Raw genomic sequence first — 17,956 nt, 5'->3', positions numbered from 1 at the left:
CAGTTTGTGAGACGACCCCCAAACTCTGAATTCAAGCCACAGTTCACAGTGAAGACAGCGAAGCATGGTGGTGCAAGCATCATGATATGGGCATGTTTCTCCTACTATGGTGTTGGGCCTATATATCACATACCAGGTATCATGGATCAGTTTGGATATGTCAAAATACTTGAAGAGGTCATGTTGTCTTATGCTGAAGAGGACATGCCCTTGAAATGGGTGTTTCAACAAGACAATGACCCCAAGCACACTAGTAAACAAGCAAAATCTTGGTTCCAAACCAAAAAAATTAATGCCTCGCAGATGTGAAGAAATCATGAAAAACTGTGGTTATACAACTAAATACTAGTTTAGTGATTCACAGGATTGATAAAAAAGCAGTTTGAGCATAATAGTTTTGAGTTTGTAGCATCAACAGCAGATGCTACTATTATTGTGAACACCCCCTTTTCTACTTCTTTTTACTAATAGCCCAATTTCGTAGCCTTAAGAGTGTGCATATCATGAATGCTTGGTCTTGTTGGATTTGTGAGAATCTACTAAATCTACTGGTACCTTGTTTCCCATGTAACAATAAGAAATATACTCAAAACCTGGCTTAATCTTTTTAGTCACATAGCACTACTATTATTCTGAACACTACTGTAATTGTATCATAATTATTTTAACATTAAAAATATTGTATTCACGCACTCACTTATCTTCAACCACTTACTCCATTTAAGAGTCACAGGAAGGCTGGAGTCTATCCCAGCAGTCACAGGGTGTGAGGCGGGTTCACGCTGGACAGGATGTCAGTCTGTCACAGGGACACATACAAAAAAACACACTCACACCCGCAGTCACACCTACGGACAATTTAAGCTTTCTAGTCCATCTAACCTGCTTGTCTTTGGATGTGGGAGGAAGCCGGAGCACCCGGAGGGAACCCACAGAAACACGGGGAGAACACACAAACTCCACACAGAAAAGCCACAGAGGGGAATCAAACCCATGACCGTCTTGCTGTGAGGCAACAGTGCTAACCACTAAACCACCATGCTGCCGTATTAGTACTCTTCTTTTATATAATAACATTTTTTCTTGAATACTTATTTATTAAATGTCAGAAATTAATTTCTCTCAGCTCCACTATCGAATGACTTTAACAGAAGCACTTCCGGTTTCTAAGATGTAGTCATCAATATTTAATCCAGACAAAGTTTAGCAGCGTTGCTTTTGAATAAACTGCAGCAGAAATCTTCATCACACTGATATGAAAGTCTGTAAGTGCTGCAGGTGATGACTGTCACTCCCCCAGCATGCACTGGGAGTGACGAGACGATTCTTCTCCCCGAGGAAGGTGGTGCGAGTTGACGGGACGCTGAAGTGAAGGTGGAGGAGGCGAACGTGAGCGCACAGATACTTGCTGCAGCCGGGGTGAATGTGTGCGTTTGTGCAGCTAACATTTCCTGTTTCCTGGGTACTTGGGCCTGATGTCCACAAGCATTGTACCTGAGACGAGATAAAATCCTGTTACCGTGCAAATGTGGTAATGTGGGTTTTAGTTCATGACGTCATTATTTCATTAAAGTCTTCAAATATTAATCAGTTGTGTTTGAAGCGTGATTGGAATGTATGTGGGAGTCAAACTTCCAGACTGCAGGCAGCTCATTGCACGTAGAGTTAGTTGGCTGCCTGAACTCACTGTGCTTATTGCAGACAAAACTGATAACTGTGGAAATGTCATTTTTGAGAGGCAACAAACATAATCTGATCAGATGAAAGTGTGATCATATTGTTTACAGAATTTATTCAGAATTGAGTGCTTACAGCCTTATCTGCCTCCCACCTCTCTCCACCCCCGGTGCTCCTGTCTGCATCCCAGCTCAGACATCCTGCACCGTTTCCCACCCAGGAGAGTGTCGCTAATCCCGACTCGGATCGTTCCGGTACACCCGCTGTCACTTCACGTCTCCGCCCAGACAGAGTGGAGACGAGGATCCTGAGAGGCGCTCTCGGCGGTGAAGGATTTAGCTGTTGGGGAGTGCAGGGGTGGATGGGAGCATGTGCTAACAAGCCTATCTGCCCATCCAAGTGTTAATGTGCGAGATGCTGGCTGATTGGGTAAGACAGGGTGGGCCGCGCTCCCTTCATGCCTACCTGCTCAGCAGTGCCAGTCTGTCTTCCCTGCAGAGAGTCGGGACTTTGCCCTTCGATCTCGCCCTGCCCGGGCACAGGTGGCTCTCAGTATGCGGCGACACTCCAGCCTCCATGTGTTTGTCAGAACACAGACTGTGTGCGCCTGAGTGAGTGCGTTACGCTCAACTTTGTGACAAGGTGGATCATTTCCCCTCCCCCTCGCAGGTGGTTATGTTTGTGTGTGTGTGTGTGTGTGTGTGTGTGTGTGTGTGTGTGTGTGTGTGTGTGTGTGTGTGTGTGTGTGTGTGTGTGTGTGTGTGTGTGTGTGTGTGTGCCCTCGAATCAGACGACACTCTATCGGCTACATCCCGGCCTATTGTTGAAGATCAAGGTGAGTTCTGCTCATATCAGCGTTCAGGAATGTGACAGCAGACAGTGAACTTAAAGCCAAAGTGGAGCTTTCGTTTGACACTCGTGTCCAAATGGTTGTTGCTCCCAGTGAAGCCTGAAGAACCAAATCGGCGCGTGTCGTTACACCAAGAAAGACCGTGTGGCCACCATAACGTCATCCACTTCACAAGTTCCAGAAGACTTCCAGAAAGAATGAGGGAAACCCCTTCACAAGAGCAGGCCAGATCAAGAACACCTTCCATGAGATGAACATCCCTTTAGCCAAGGCTCAATCAGGAGACAAGTTCATCAGTACTGCTCAGCCCCAAAACAGGAAGGCTATGTTAGCCTTTGCAAAGAGTTAAAAAGGAGTTTTGCACAGTTGTGGAAGAGCGTCTGATGGACAGATAGAGTGATAGCAAGCAGAATGTCGAAAGAGAAGACAAATCAGAGAAGCTGCTCATGATCTGAAACATGTATCTCATCTGTGAGACGCAGTGTGATGGTTTGATTATCAGGTGTGCACATAACCGGTGCTTGTGCATGCTAAAAATAAATGATGTGTAGCAGAAACCATGGTGGGAAACACTTCTGAGGAGGAATCGATGGCAGCAGGTCAGAGGAAAAGTGCTTCCCTCTGTTTGTTCTGCTGCACATCCTTTGTTTTTAGCATGCGTGAGCACCAGTTATGTGCACGTCTGGTAATTATGGGTGTGCATTGGTTGAACCTTGAAATCAAATGCTTCAAACTCACAGTATGTGCTGGAAGTGTAATTTGTCAACGGCAGATGCACAGCTGACTGTGTCATTGTGAGATTTTGACTCGAAACACTGACCTGAGGCGGTGACGAGGTGTCCTTGGTTCCTTTTGGATCCTCAGAAACCCCAGGAATGACTTTGTATCAAACAAGTGCCTACTGAGAGAGACAAAGATGACGAGCATCACTTACACCGTGAGGAAATGTCACCTGTGACATTTTGTCTGTGTGACTCGATAATAATGCAAGATGACAGAAAAACACTCAGAATCAGCTGTTTCTGTCTAAATCGAACACGTTTCTCATATAATTTGTAAACATTAGTGAGAAATAAACACTTCTAAATCTATAAACACTGCTTTTGTAACCAGATAACACCTCTAAAGTGATTGACAAACATCTTATAGAGATATTAGCGTCCACGCGCTGGAAAGGCCCATCAAGCAACGAAACCAGCTGCTTGTCCCCGACTGACTGTTTGCCAGGGTGGTTGCCATCCAGGACCCAAGGTCGTTCTGTGGTGGATGTGGCAATGGAGAACACTGGCTCATGCCATTTGTAAATACTGTCAGGTCCATAAGTATTTGGACAGTGACACATTTTGTCGTTTTACTTTCCGTGCACCAGCTCAGTGAAGTTGGAATGAGACAACTGAGATGTTATGGATGAGAAAACTTTCAGCTTCTAATCAAATGGAGACATCACACAGACGCTGAGGCACTTCGATCCGAAGCTTATTGCTAAATGCAGCAGAGTGAAGAAGGTGAGACTCTGCGACTCCCCCTGGATGGGACCCTGGTCCATCATAAGTCACTTCCCAAACCAAGACCAGTGCCCATTTGCAGCTGAATGGACAGTGAGGACGCAGATGAAGCGTATTGTCCAAGCACACTGAGAGGAAGCGCGAAGGGGAATCAAACCCATGTCCACATATTGGTAGACCCAAACCCTTATCCCACTGTTACCTGCCAATGATATCAACAATTCATAATAGTGGTTCACCTGGACATGTTATTCGACGTATCCAGCGTATTCACCAAACACGCTGGTTAAATCGTGAAGGTGTGACCGGCCCTTAAAATGTATAAAACATGCAACCCTTCATTCAGTTAGAAACATGCCACTTTTCCTACAGGACTGATTAGAATCTGATGTTTGGACTGTGTTGGTTCTTTCTCTAACCCTGCAAAGCAGCTGTTTAAATTTAAGCTGAATGTGTGTCGGTCCTCCTGACGTCAGTCAGATGGCGCCGGAGTGAGCGGCTGAACGTTTGTATAAACACAGGTGTGTCGATGTGAGCGGCTCGGCATCCTGCCGCTTTTCTCCATACCCACAGTGCTTTGCTCATCACAGCCTGTCCTGGCCATCTGCCACTGTGGGCCCCAGGTAGGAGGGCAGCCGGCTGGGTGTGGGCGCCCCCTGTGGACCGCTGGTGGTGGGGCAGCACAAAGAACAGCCAGGGATGGTGTCATACCGTGAGGACTTTAATAGCAATGTCTTCTGCTGCAGGGCCAAATACAAGATTTATACCCAAAGCATTTACATGGGTTTTTAAAATGCTTTATGACATCAAATCAAAGGCAACAAATTGGAGCTGCTATAGTCAACAGATTTAACCCTTTAAATCCAAGGCCAGGACCCTGCATGTAGCATTTATGAGGTTTCATAATCAATATTTCTCAAGAAATTGGTAACATATGAAGTGTTCAGATTAAAGTCCAAAGCCACAAATTGTCCATTTGTAAAATGTGTATAAGTAGCAGCTAACACAAAGGAATAAGCAGCTGTGTTGACAGGATGCATGATGCAATCATTGTCTGAATAAATCTGCAGGAAACTGTCAGTTAACCTTTTTGTGGAGACGGGATAGAAATCAATCAATCAATCAATCAATCAATTTTATTTATATAGCGCCAAATCACAACAAACAGTTGCCCCAAGGTGCTTTATATTGTAAGGCAAAAGCCATACAATAATTACAGAAAAACCCCAACGGTCAAAACGACCCCCTGTGAGCAAGCACTTGGCAACAGTGGGAAGGAAAAACTCCCTTTTAACAGGAAGAAACCTCCAGCAGAACCAGGCAGAAATATCAGTTTTAAGGGACAATAAAGACATCAGATCCCATTATTATTATTATTATTATTATTTCTTTACATACTTTGCATACACATACATGTTTGGACAGACTTTCCCTTTCAGTTGAACTTGAAAGTGACTTTAAATGACTGATATTGTATTTAGTATCATCACAAAAGTGAATCCAAGGAGCTGATTTGTGTTCCTGTTTGAAACCTGTTTGAAAAATCCTCTTTATGCCACAATATTTATTTATTTATTTATATATTTACAGTTATTATTTACAGAGGCTGATATGGCCACAAAACGTCTAAATTAACGCAGCACTAGCAAATACAAAAACATCTGCGTCAGTTTGATGAACAGGTAGTTTTATATTTTAAAAAAAAGTCTTTCAAATTGTGGACAAACTACCTGCAAACACAGAGAATATAAACATGTAACAATTTGATTTGATATCATTTCTGCTGTTAATTCAGACAATGCAACCAAAAATGTAGACGGATTTCAAAGCTCCACAACACAACGGAAGTACTACAAACACAGAAAGAGGTTTTTACCTGGAGGACTTTTTCTGACGTCTACTGTTCAGTGCATCACAAATAAGATCATACTCCATGAAAATTTAGCTTGTGTTAGAGCAGCAGTTTCATGTCAAGGACCACTTAACCAATAAAAATACTTTAAATCTCACAGTCCACCTAACTCCACAAATATCCACCGACAACATGTCTTCTGATGGCTCCATATTACTACCTGTTAGACTTTGGAATCATTTAAAACCATTTACAAACACATTTTAAGTTCAGATGTGATATTTTGCCAATATATTGACAGACCACTAGGGGTCTCTCATGGACCACCAGTGATCTATGGACCACTCTTTGAGAAAAGCTGCTTTTGAGTAAAATCCGGACTAAACGTACTCAGGCTGCAATAAAGAGCCAAGTGCTGTGACATGCTGTGATGAAAAGTGCTGCAGACAGAAACCTCTTTTTGTTGTTTGTTGGTCCGAATTCACTTTGTGTCCTGAAGTGTTTTTGGTTTTGGGTGCGTCGTGTGAATGTGCAGCAGACACACTATCTAATTAAAGTTTTGTGTTTGTGTTTGGTCAATTTGCTTGTTTTTCTGGTCTCAGTCAGTCACAGTCATTATTGAACTAATTGTTTTTTTTGTTGTGTTTTTTTTTTTTTTTCTGTTAGTAGAAAATAAGGGACTCCTCCTCCTGTGACATGTTCAGGAGTAATAAGTTACGTTTTGGTATTTCATTTAAGGAGAAACAGACAGAAGCCCCCAGGGGGCAGAAATATAAATATAGAAGAAATATAAATGATGTTAGCACCAACGAGGTGTCCAGTTCTTGATAAATATGAACAACGTTGAAAAAGACAATCAATGAGACAAAAACGACCGCAGTCGTCTCCATAATGTTCATTTTGGATGAGGCGCTTTTGTTCTCGTCAGCCTAAAGTCTAAATTGATTGGTGGCTCCAAAGACATTAGTGTAGCTGTGCCGGCTAGTGCACACTTCAGAGCTGACCCGCGTTAATACCGTAGGCTTCAGTTAATTTTGCGTCCGGTACAGTAGAGCGAGCAAAGCGTGACCCGCCTCGGCGCCATCAGCTCTGTAAATGTCACCCATACAGCCCGCTCATTCATTTCCCACAAAACAAATTCCCACAAAAGACTGACTGTAAGTGTATTTAAGAGGCAAAAGCAGCCAGAAAGAACCTCTTATCCAGCGCCACGTTCCCCCACCAGCCGGCGGTGCTCTTTTAATTTCCCGTTCTGAAAGGTCAGTGCCAATGTTCTCCATCTCCACCTTAATTGATTCTTTAAATGCAGCTCGTCTTGCACGCGGAGGGAAACCAGAGAGCTGTTTGCCTACCTTTAGTCACGGTTAAATGCCCTCAAACACTGTCATCGTCTGGCCGCATGTAAGTGTGTTTTTCTGGATGTGTTGTCCTCCAACGTATCACAAACCAGGACAGAATCATTTGAAAATGAGAGGAATCAGGTCAGCGTGGTCTCTGATAAATCCATCAGTGCGGCTCAGCTTTACATCGCTGCAGGAAATGTCAACATTTTCTGCAAAAAACGTGTTTAATAGAGGCGTTGTTGTTTATTACATGTCTGATAAATGCTGTTTTCCAGGGAGGTGATGGTGGAGCGGGTTAGGACGGCAGGTTAGTGACCAGAGGATCCTCTGTTTGATCACTAAGACTCCGTTCAGACTGGGATTGACAATCCGGATTGAGCCGGGTTTAATCTAGCTCTTCGGACAGGTGCGTCCAAACTTAATCTGTGTGTGTGTGTAGTGGGCGGGGCAGTTTTTTCTTGGTCCTGTTGCAGGTTTTGCACCGTCAGTGTGAAACTCAAATATCTAACGTAACAACCGACCTGAAGGACTTGCGTTAGCAGAATATGTTATTTACTCGCTGTGAGCTCAGTGGACTCATTTTTGAACTACGTGTTAATGAGCCAAACTGTCTGCCTTAAAAACGTTTGTGGTGACTGAGTTTGGGATATTAGCTTACTCGCTGCTTTGCAAACACTACGTTCGTACTTGCGTGATGCAGATGTATTTGTGGTAGTCGGTGTCTGGTCAGTGAGGACGGCCACTATGATTGTGGTGTTTTGTGTAATTCCAGTTCCTGAGCCATCAACAATAAGAGACGGCTAGCAAAGGCCAACACTCGCGTGTCAAAGATCGCTGGTGTTGATCTCGTCAGTATTTGCTCAGATTGCTCGAGTGAATCCTCTTATTGGAAAAATTTGCGTGAGCCGGCACAACTCCGCAAATGATTTTGTACTTTGTTGAAATTCACTTTTTCGGTTTGAGGATTCAAGATTATTTGACCACCGTTTGACCTTTGTGTGCCCCCTGTTCTGTCGAGATGAGGTGCGTCGTTGAGATGAGGTTCCTTGTGTAACTGCATATGTGTGCACTGAAAAAATTACTTGACGAAGTTTGCTTATTTTGATGGGCAAATAAATGTATAAATTGTTCATCCGAATGTAGTAATGTATAAAATCTACTCACTATAAAACGATAAGTATTTTTAAGCTGGAGTTAGCTTATTTCGACAGGCAAAATATACATATACATACATTTATGCTCCTAACGTAAAATACAGAAAATGCTTTACTTACTAGGCTATAAATACACTGAATACAATTAATAAAAAAACCTTGATGGAAAAAACAAAAAAAAACACACACATCTCGCACATTGAGCGAGTTACATCATCTCCACATGTGCAGTAGCACGACGCACCTCATCTCAACATTCACCTCATCTCAACATTCACCTCATCTCGACGGGACACCCCCTACTGGGCAGAAGTCTTATAGTGGAGGGGAGGGGGGAGTAAAACAGCTGATATGCGCCTGTCCATCTGGAGCTCGATCTCACTGACCTCTCAGTGGATTTCCTTCGTATTTTGGATCATGTTTCTATGTATCCATGTGCTGATATCATTGCAATATAATTCATTTTAAAGCATTCACACTCACAATTGAAGTGTTCAAACTCCCAAATGATTCAGTATCAGATTTCTGTTTTTCTTTCTTCATTTGAGGATGATTTTGTAATATTTATAAGTGTGCTGGATGTTGAGTTACTATTTAACTCGGCTGTGACTTTCTCGGCTAAACGTCTCTGCTTCTCGCTCACGCCAGAGATCAGCAAACTGATTTTGTTGAGAAACAGTTTTTGTCTTGGAAATGTTCAGCAGCAGCCTTCTCCATCTGTTCTTAATGTTTGTAAGAGATAATGGCCATTTGTTTGTTTGTGTATTTGTTTGTTTGTTTTTTTACTGTGTAGCTGTGTTTGAGCATCTGTAGTGTTTTGTCACTCCAATAAAACACACATGGAGACAATGAGACACTCAAAACTGACCATAAAAGCTTCTTCCTTCTCTGCTCCACTTAGTAGTCAAACAACCGTCTTCTGTTTCGACATCATGGACAAACAATGAAAGATTCCAACACCAGGAGAGGGTTTCTCTTGGATAACCCATGGATTCTTTTCTCTTTTTTGGGGGGGGGGCATTTTAAGTCCCACTATAGAAGACAGAGTCCAGATGGCAGTTTGGTCTTGTTATGGTTTATTGGACGTCTGGCACCGTTTGGATATTAACAGCTATAACTCTTTGCCAGCTGAGGGTGTTTTCTGTATTTTGTACAAAATCCAGTTTTCAATCAGTCCACTGGAATTCTGTTTTAATGAGACATCTACCCTGTTTTCCTGAGGATAATTCATGTTGTGTTTTTTTAAGTAGTTTCGAAAGTCATGGGACTCTAACGTGACTTAAATACCAAAAACAATCATGCATTTATATAATAATAATAATAACAACAACAACAACAACAATTATTATTGTCATTATTAATGGTAGTAGTAGTTTATCCATCCATCCATTTTCTATACTCGTTTACTCCAGTTAAGGGTTGTTGGGGGCTGGAGCCTATCCCAGCAGTCATAGGGTGTGAGGCAGGTTCACCCTGGATGGGATGCTCCTCTGTCACTGGGACACATACAGACAAACACAGGCCACAGGTGGGAATTGAACCCATGACCATGTTGTAGTGGGGCAACAGTGCTAACCACTAAGCCACTGTGCTGCCCTTAGTAGGTTATTATTATTCATAGTAGTAGTAATAATAAGAGTACACTACAGCAATGCATAAAAATCTGAAATTAAAGAGCTGATTTAAAAACAATCAAACAGTCTCATGTATTTATTGTTGTATTTTTAACACTGTGGACCAGCGATCTGTGTCCATCAGATGATTTCTTTTGTCCAAACTGTGTCAAATAACATCAGACATGTTGTCCAAAGCACTTTTATCATTATTGGAAATTAAAAGTCCTTATGTTAAGTAACAGCACAGGCTGTGGTGTGCACTTGTGCTACACTAATTTCCTGTCCGTTGTGAAACCCGCCCCCAGAGAAACGCTATGTTTCAAAGTAAGTTCCACATACTGAAAATAAGTGTGACATTTTTTTCTTTTCGCAATACATGTTCGGCCAGGAGTGACGTAGTAGTCGTAGCAGTAGATGTGGTAGTAGTCTGTATGATCGCCATCATGTCACCATCCAAAGGAAGAATAAACCAGGCCTGAGCCACATACAAAAAGTCTTCTATCACAAAGATGTACTGTGAATGTATCTGAAAACAAGATCCAGCTCTTGATATGGATCCACATGCATTCGGTGCTTCTTTGGCCCCAGCTCGACCTCTGCACCATATTTCACTGAAATCCCTCCATGTAGAACAGGAAGAATAAGACAGAATGTTCTGATGGTTGTAGCACTGGATTTTGACACAAAGCCTCAACGCTCAAAAGACTCGATGTGGCTCCTGCTTCTTCTCCATCTCACCAGTTTGTGTTTTATTGGTACGCGTCCCCAAAATCAGATCTACAATTTGAATCAGTTTGGCTCAGGATCTGTGTCGGTGAGCAAAGGTACCCTGACCGTTGTCATGGATACCCCAAATGCAGCCTTTGAGAAGCTGAGTGAAGAATCGCTCTTGATCCGGGTCAATCCCAAAGCTAGAGACGCCTGGGAAGATCTTATGGAGTCATGAGGTCAAAGGTCAGATGTGTTTTAATGATGCTGATATCTTTGCAAGAGAATGAAGGTCCAGGGCTTTGGGTCCCAGAGTCCATAATCAAACTGTGAAGTCTAAGTCAGACTGTGAGATTGAGGAAACAGATGAGTAACGGACACTAAATGTTGGTGTTCGTTTTTGTCCTGAACAAATCTTTTTCTCATTCCTTAAATCACATCTCAGTCCAATCAGCTCTGTCATTTAAGACATTATATTATAGATTATGAAGCATTACTTCCAACTCTTTAAGTTGTGTGAGTCCTGATGTAGCTGGTAAAAATAAAATTATTCATACAGCGTCTGAAAATACAGAACAGATTCAGCTGATGTTCAGCCATAAAAGTGAGTAACCTCAGGTCAGTCCACCTGTGTCCACTTCATGTCTTACTCCGGGACACGCGGTCAGTCCGCCCGTGTCCACTTGACAGTTGATGTCCAGCGAGTCTGTTGACAAGTTTTGTGCTTGCTCATAACTTCAGATGGCCAGCTCCCCCACCCCCCACCCCCGCTGGTTGCACAATTGTTTACCATTTTTTCCTATACTTGTTCATTAGCTTGCCAGTGGACAACCAGTAGATGTTGCTTTTAACCATGTGTTATCTACTCGTCTTTTGTTTGCGTCCAGAGGAGCTGTGCACCCGCATTCGATGGTTGTCCACTCAATCCATCAGAGCTCCAAATGCACCGGAGACTGACTGATTAGGTCATTTTTGCCACAGGACAAATGATTTCAATCTGTTACTGATCAGTTTACTCCGTCCGTCACAGTGTGACTCCACCTTAAGCAGTGACCCGAGGTGACAGCTGCAGGTCTTTGGTACTCGACCTTTTGGAGGATCTTTGGGTATCGTTAGACTGACTTGATGTCAAAGGACTGGTTACGTAGGGAGGCTGAGATGAGGATTATCACGTTCATTATAAGGTAGTGTCAGTGTTGGCATTTTGTCCATGTGGTGTGTTTCCCTGATCCTGATCTGACACACAAGTGCTTCAGTGATAAGGATCCCAGTGGGCCAAGGTCAAGGACATGCCCACATTTCACCTGGCAGCAGCAGGTAGATGGTTACTTTGGAGAGGTGGGGTTGGGCCAGTTGTCTGCCTAGCTGGTTGCCATCCAGGACCCATGGTGGTTCCATGGTGTTATGGAGCACCATTACGACCCCCAGACCTGATCAGACCTTCATGACATGTGATCCAAGTGACTCTCAGTCCACAAAGTTTAACCAAACTCTGTTCAGTTCTTTGGACGGGGTCTTCAGTGTGGTCCCGCCCACTCCAGCTGCGTCTGGAGGTTTTATTTTCTGCTCTTTGGATTCCTCTGATTGGCTAACGCGGCACCTATTGACCAGCGCGCCGTGTGAATGATGACTGGTGCCAGCAAACAGATTAATGATGATCATCAGCTCCTCTCTGCACAGCGGCACTGAGCCACTCTCCAAACCTTCGCTCAGCCTCGTCCTCCATCTCTGCTTATCAGATCACCATTTGTAATGGCGGCGAGCGGCTGCTGGACTCTGTTCCAGCTGCAGCCCTGTAGGTCAGCGCTTGCACACAGTGACTGTAATTACTGCATTTCAAACGTGACCCATCCAAACGGGATGCCAAAATGTTTGTCAGTAAACCAATCAGAACCAAGAACCAAAACACTGAGTGTTCTGTCTGGAAGCGCCTTAGAGAGCGAACATCTCTGAATTAAAGAAGAATCAATGAGATCGGAATTCAAAGCTCTGCTGGGTTTATTGTCACTGGTTATGAATGAATGAGGAATTTCATCAAGATCAATGGATTTGTTTTTAATAAAGGGTTCTAAATCAAAACAAAAGGAACCAAAAAAAGCACATTCATCTATCAAAGCCCCATCTTTGATCATATTCCTGACCTTTGATCCTCATGTTGAGTTTTTTTATCTTGATCACACACCGTGTATCGTGATTCTGAGATTGAGCCCGATTGTTCTCCTTTGTTGTTACTGGCCTATGATCCTCAGGTGGATGTTTGTTGTGGTCACTTATCTTTGATCATGTTTTTGACCTTTGATCCTAATGTTGAGTTGTTGATCTTGATCACAGACCTTAAATCCTGATTGCAAGCTTGAGTCTGATTGTTCCCCTTTGTTGTGACTGACCTATGATCCTCTGCTCAAATTTTGATCCTGGACTATCATCTTTGATCATGCTCCTGACCTTTGGTCCTAATAACTGAGTAATTTTTTTTTTTATCCTGATCACCGACCTTTATTCTTGATTGTGTGCTTTCACCTGATTGATTACCTTTGTTTTTACTGACCTGTGATCTTCAGCTGGACATTTGATCCTGCTTGCTCATCTTTGACCATGATCCTGACCTTTGATCATAATCGCTGAGTTTTTGATGCAAATTGCATACCTTGGATTTAGAGTTTAGAGTTTAGAGTAATAACTTCCTCTTTGATCCACGTGTTGTATCTACTCCAAGTTTCATTCAAATAGTTTTATTCATTTTTATGTCATTCTTCTAGCAAACAAATTAATTGATGCAGGTGGAAAAATCACCTTGGTAGAGATCAGAATCCAGATTCCACATTCATCTCGTGAACAACAAAAAATTTATTGGCTTATACATCTTAATAACATCAATCAATCTGTCATGTTTAACTTTGAATGACGGCTTCATAGGAATATCATTTAAAATATCAACAAAAATACACAAAGATCAACTTTTTAAGAGCCGTACATACAAACACAGACTTTATATATACAGAAAATAAAACGCACTACTGCAAAAATAAGACGGCCTGAGCGTGTAAATAAGATTGATGACACCTGAGAAGTTTGTGTCCGTTTGTCTTCCATGAACAGGTTGAAGTCTGAAACACCGTTTCAGATCCTGTAATCATTATCTCTGTGCTGTAATTCAGAGAAACCCCGATCCGTCTCCACGGGGGTAGCGTGCCCAACAAATATGATCTATGGCATACAAATGAGCTCTGTAATTTATTCATAAATCATCACGGCTGCCTTTGCTGGCAGGGCCCGTTTTAATTGTCTTTGATTAACAGCGGCGTGTGTTGGAGATAGTCGCTCGGCTGCTTTCACGTCCTCTTTTGTTCTCGGGTGGCGTCTGAGGCTTCCAGGGAAATCATGTGTCAGAGTGGAAGGAAATCTTGGACTCTTACGACGATGTGTTGTAGATGAAAACATTGCCTGAATGAAATCATGTTTTAGAAACAGTTTACCAATTTTCACATTTGAGTGCAAGAATCTGCACATTTTCATGGTAAATGCACGGCAACCACACGGTGAGATAAAGGGTGTGCCTAATAAACTGGCACTGTGTGTGTGTGTGTGTGTGTGTGTGTGTGTGTGTGTGTGTGTGTGTGTGTGTGTGCGTGCGTGCGTGCGTGCGTGAGTGCGTGCGTGCGTGCGTGCGTGCGTGCGTGCGTGTGTGTGTGTGTGTGTGCGTCTTTCTAAAAAACATATCCGTCCAGAACATCCTATCTGAGTCGTGATGCTCTATAATGAACAAGATACCACTTTGCTTGCTGTTACATATCCACAAAAGCTGTCCTTTGTAGCTTCCAGCTTCTATTGCAGTAAGTGTGCTATACATTATTGGACCAGTAGATGTCAGCAATCTCTAAAGAGCTGTTAAATCAGGCCTCAAGTAATTAAGCTTTTGTTGAAGCAGTTGGCTGTCTAAGCTTCAACACTTGGTGTGTACACATTGTTAAATGTGCCATTTTCACTCCAAATTCCATCTTCCAAGAGATGAGAAGAACAATTTCATTGTTTCTTAACGAGATGGATAAAATAAAGCTGGCGTTGTTATGATCAAGTTTTCTTCCCCTCCACATCCCATTCCAAGCATTTAATACTGAGTATCAAGCCCTGATTTGATACTTGCATTTTATGATGTATTGCACTTGCACAGATCACACAGCATATATATATATATATATATATATATATATATATATATATATATATATATATATATATATATATATATATATATATATATATATATATATATATATATATATATGAATGACTTGATGATTCATGTGGGAAACCTCTCCCTGATTGGCTGAACAGCTGCAGCAGGTGACACAAACAGACTTTGTGCATATTTGAAGTGAACCAGAGCATCGACATGCTTTTGAAATCATTAGTAAAAAGCATTAAATAGGGAGGTAGCTGCATGGCACTGATCAAACAAACCAAATGTAAATCTGGTTCCAATTCTAATCAGAATTTGAAATTGATTGAGGTTCCCCGATCCAACTGCAGAGGTCGGTATGGGTGCAGCTGCGTCAAATTCTGATTAGAGTTGACTTTAAACTAAGCGTATTATCCCCGTCCTGCGTTTGGAGCTGCTTGTAAAGGGCGAGCGAGAGGCCGTGCAGGAAGTACTGCAACGCCGACCTGTACAAGGTTACGTTGGCGAGGAGGTGGAGGTTACCTGCAGCAGCTTGCTGTGGCTGCAAATGAGGCAGCAGCATTAGTGAAGGTGGGAAAGGTTGGTGTCTCAGGCTGAGCGTGATTGATGTCAACACACCAGCGGGCAGCAGCAGTCACGCCGAGTGCTCGCCGACCGTCACTACGGCGACAGCCTGCACTAGGAAGTCGACTGACCCCGGGCTCATCATGACAAAATGCTTAACAGCAGCAAAGCACTGTGGTTCAGGGGTCAGGGTCACGCTCAGGAGCACATACAACCATGTAAAACACAGCACACTAATTTTCTATGAATTTTACAGGCAGCCAGGTCACATGACCTCATACAGGAAGTCACAAGTTAGAGCAAAACAAAGAAAAGATACCAAGCAAAATAAAATGATCAATTTGAGTAAATACTCAACTCAACTCAACTTTTTTTTTATATAGCGCCAAATCACAACAAACAGTTGCCCCAAGGCGCTTTATATTGTAAGGCAAGGCCATACAATAATTATGAAAAACCCCAACGGTCAAAACGACCCCCTGTGAGCAAGCACTTGGCAACAGTGGGAAGGAAAAACTCCCTCTTAACAGGAAGAAACCTCCAGCAGAACCAGGCTCAGGGAGGGGCAGTCTTCTGCTGAGACTGGTTGGGGCTGAGGGAAAGAACCAGGAAAAAGACATGCTGTGGAGGGGAGCAGAGATCAATCACTAATGATTAAATGCAGAGTGGTGCATACAGAGCAAAAAGAGAAAGAAACACTCAGTGCATCATGGGAACCCCCCAGCAGTCTAAGTCTATAGCAGCATAACTAAGGGATGGTTCAGGGTCACCTGATCCAGCCCTAACTATAAGCCTTAGCGAAAAGGAAAGTTTTAAGCCTAATCTTAAAAGTAGAGAGGGTGTCTGTCTCCCTGATCTGAATTGGGAGCTGGTTCCACAGGAGAGGAGCCTGAAAGCTGAAGGCTCTGCCTCCCATTCTACTCTTACAAACCCTAGCAACTACAAGTAAGCCTGCAGTCTGAGAGCGAAGCGCTCTATTAGGGTGATATGGTACTACGAGGTCCCTAAGATAAGATGGGACCTGATTATTCAAAACCTTATAAGTAAGAAGAAGAATTTTAAATTCTATTCTAGAATTAACAGGAAGCCAATGAAGAGAGGCCAATATGGGTGAGATATGCTCTCTCCTGCTAGTCCCCGTCAGTACTCTAGCTGCAGCATTTTGAATTAACTGAAGGCTTTTTAGGGAAAAAGCTAAAAAATCCACTAGACAGACTGTGGAGCAGCACAGGTAACGCACGACAACAGTGGTAAAAAATAAAATAAAAATCCACTGGACAGGCTGTGGAGCAGCACAGGTAACACACGACAACGGTGCTAAAATAAAATAAAAATCCACTGGACAGGCTGTGGAGCAGCACAGGTAACGCACGACAACGGTGGTAAAAAAATAAAATAAAAATCCACTGGACAGGCTGTGGAGCAGCACAGGTAACGCACGACAACAGTGGTAAAAAATAAAATAAAAATCCACTGGACAGGCTGTGGAGCAGCACAGGTAACGCACGACAACGGTGCTAAAATAAAATAAAAATCCACTGGACAGGCTGTGGAGCAGCACAGGTAACACACGACAACGGTGCTAAAATAAAATAAAAATCCACTGGACAGGCTGTGGAGCAGCACAGGTAACACACGACAACGGTGCTAAAATAAAATAAAAATCCACTGGACAGGCTGTGGAGCAGCACAGGTAACGCACGACAACGGTGCTAAAAAATAAAATAAAAATCCACTGGACAGGCTGTGGAGCAGCACAGGTAACACACGACAACGGTGCTAAAAAATAAAATAAAAATCCACTGGACAGGCTGTGGAGCAGCACAGGTAACACACGACAACGGTGCTAAAATAAAATAAAAATCCACTGGACAGGCTGTGGAGCAGCACAGGTAACGCACGACAACAGTGCTAAAAAATAAAATAAAAATCCACTGGACAGGCTGTGGAGCAGCACAGGTAACGCATGACAACGGTGCTAAAAAATAAAATAAAAATCCACTGGACAGGCTGTGGAGCAGCACAGGTAACACACGACAACGGTGCTAAAATAAAATAAAAATCCACTGGACAGGCTGTGGAGCAGCACAGGTAACACACGACAACGGTGCTAAAATAAAATACAAATCCACTGGACAGGCTGTGGAGCAGCACAGGTAACGCACGACAACAGTGCTAAAAAATAAAATAAAAATCCACTGGACAGGCTGTGGAGCAGCACAGGTAACACACGACAACGGTGCTAAAAAATAAAATAAAAATCCACTGGACAGGCTGTGGAGCAGCACAGGTAACGCACGACAACGGTGCTAAAAAATAAAATAAAAATCCACTGGACAGGCTGTGGAGCAGCACAGGTAACGCACGACAACGGTGCTAAAAAATAAAATAAAAATCCACTGGACAGGCTGTGGAGCAGCACAGGTAACACACGACAACAGTGCTAAAATAAAATAAAAATCCACTAGACAGGCTGTGGAGCAGCACAGGTAACGCACGACAACGGT

Source organism: Thalassophryne amazonica, chromosome 4 (assembly GCF_902500255.1).
Source record: "Thalassophryne amazonica chromosome 4, fThaAma1.1, whole genome shotgun sequence".
In the NCBI taxonomy this organism is placed as follows: Eukaryota; Metazoa; Chordata; class Actinopteri; order Batrachoidiformes; family Batrachoididae; genus Thalassophryne; species Thalassophryne amazonica.
The sequence above is the reverse complement of the archived record's forward strand: the minus strand, read 5'-3'. Positions refer to the sequence as shown.